The sequence below is a fragment of the Medicago sativa genome, chromosome 1 (genome assembly GCF_051527215.1).
Source record: "Medicago sativa cultivar Bolivia chromosome 1, Bolivia_mono, whole genome shotgun sequence".
NCBI classification, from domain to species: domain Eukaryota; kingdom Viridiplantae; phylum Streptophyta; class Magnoliopsida; order Fabales; family Fabaceae; genus Medicago; species Medicago sativa.
In genome coordinates, this window is record NC_140749.1 from 22,721,087 (window position 1) to 22,723,677 (window position 2,591).

Consider the following 2,591-nt stretch of genomic DNA (forward strand, 5'->3'; position numbering starts at 1 on the left):
GATTCGATTTTGATAATATCGTTTTTCCCCAAATCTTAGGGTTCTGTTTTTGTTCTTCTTCTTTTCGATTGAACCGATGGTCAATTTCTGGATTCGATTTCAATCTCTATCCTTTTATGATTTTGTTTCCTCTTCAATTCGAAATTATTTGTTCGTTCTTTGCTCTTTCGTTCATCTTTGTTCTGTTAGTTTTTGATCAATTTCCTGTGCGATTCGAAAGTCTTGATCGAATTCTTCCTCGATCGCAATTTCCAATTTCAATTTGAATCAGTGATTCGAAACCGTTTTGCGATTCCTCTTTATCCTAGTTTTCGATTCAAGTCGAAGTCATCGTTTTCGCATTGATTTTATGTGCCATATTGTGAACTCTGTTTTCAGAAACGATTTGTGTTGTAATTACTCACTAGGTGTTTGTGGAAATTCCTCACTGAAAGACATATTGGTGTTGCGGTCAGTTTGATAGCAACAGTTCTTGGTGCAACTGAAGTTGTGGGAGTTCAACAACTTTGTTCAATTGTGGATTGCTAATAGCTTATTGCTTCCAAGGTGAGGTACTTCTGCCGCTGCCACAGACTGTCGTAGTGATATTGTGTTTGTTCAAGCTTTGATTCATACTTTGAACCATTGAGGGATTTTGCAGCTGTTGTAAAACTCCTCTGCTGCAATCTATATGTTTCATGTTTGGTATGTTATCTCGTAATTTTTTTGTTGCAATTGGTGAAGTAAATATTTTCACAAGAAAGGGGGGTTTGAATTGTGAACTAATAAAAATTACCAAATAAAAATTCTCAAGTATATATACTTGGATTGTGTTAGTATGTTAGTTAATAAAACAATAATATTGTGAAGTGTGTGATATTGTATAAAATAAAAGAGATAAGGAAAGAGAAAATCACACACAAGAAGTATCCTGGTTCCCCCAATATGGGTTAGTCCAGTCCCCACAATACTGTGAGATTTTCCACTAGGTAGTTGCGTTAAGTTACGTTAACCACAACTCCTCTTTTGTCTTCTTTTACACAAATGAGTAACTTTTACTCTTTGCTAGATCCGACTGATCTTTCCTGCAAACGAGTAAATCTACCTTTGCCTTTACAACCAAAAACAAACGAGTACAAATCACCCTTGCTAGATCTACCTGATCTATCCCTACAAAACTGTGATTTAACCCTTGTTTTTTCACACACTTGTTACCTACAAGCTTTACAATCCAATAAGAAACAAATTCTTACTTGGACCAAAAATCAAATAAAATTTAGTAGTGCTTCACTAAAAATAGCTCAAGAACAAAAGAGCAATTTTTAGTTCACTAGAAATAAAAAAGAGAGAGCTTTGGAGGATTTAGATGTTTATGTCTTTGCTTCTCTAAAAATGTGTTTCACTAAAAAGCTCAAAGCAAAAGAGCAAATTTAGTTACTGAAACTGAAATATGAAAAGAGAGAGCTTTGGAATTTTTGGAGGTTGTATGCTTCTTGCTTTCTCAAAAATTCAGCTAGAGCTTATGAGTATTTGAACTTTGTATGCTTCTGCTTGCTCAAAAGAATTCGGTGAGAGCTTATGAGTATTTGAACTTTGTAAGCTTCTGTTTTCTCAAAAGAATTCGGTTGCTTTCCTTCAGCTGAGAGCTTCAATATTTATAGGCAGAGAGGTGCTTCAAGTTGTAATGAAAGAGGTATCCTTGCTGCCTTTCTTAATTCTTCTCACGTGCACATGATACTTTAATTCAAATTCCTTTAGTCTCACATGTGTGTAAACAGCTAGCAACAGCTCTCAATTTCTTTAGAAGAGCCTTGAGTCCCACGTGTGTTGTACCTCCATAAGCTAGAAAAATTGTGTGAAGCTTTGGACAAGTTTTATGTTCTCACGTGTAACTTGATAATATGCAAGCCAGCAATTAGTTGTGACCTTCACCTTATGTGTAGTGTTTTTTCTTTCTTTCTAAGGTAGGTAAATCCATGTGTACAAAATTATCCAAAGGCTAGTGAATTCTTGCTGTAAAAGGAGAAAAACCAACTTTTGTTGTGTGCTTGTTTCTCTCATTGGATTGGACATCGAGAAGTATTGGAGACAAGCAAAACCAAAACCATTTTCTTTGTATTTCTTGATGGCAAAACCGTATGCCATCTCAATACCATGTATGTGTTGCTTTCTGATTTGTCCACGTGTAGTTCTTGCATCCAAAAGAAGAAACATGCTTTTTTATATAATTCCTTTTGTAATAAAATGTTTGGCCATGTACATGTTATCCTCATGCACGTAAAAAAACCTTGGCATTTTAACTAGCTCCTTTAATGCAATATTCCTTGAATAGAAGGTTTCATATTTGTCACTTAAAATGTCAATTAAATGACCTTTGATGTCTTAAATTGCAACATACCAAACTATACGTTTTTTCTCTTCTTTGCAAGGTTTTTGGCTTTCAAAATTTGTTGCATTGTATGAGAACAAAAATTGACGATTGTGTGCGCCTTTAATATTTAATCTGTGACTAAATAGAACACTCAAATACACAAGTTAAATAAAAAGATAATCATAACCTTTGATTAAACCTCCATTGATGAAAACAATAGTCTTTCAATATCTTCATGAAG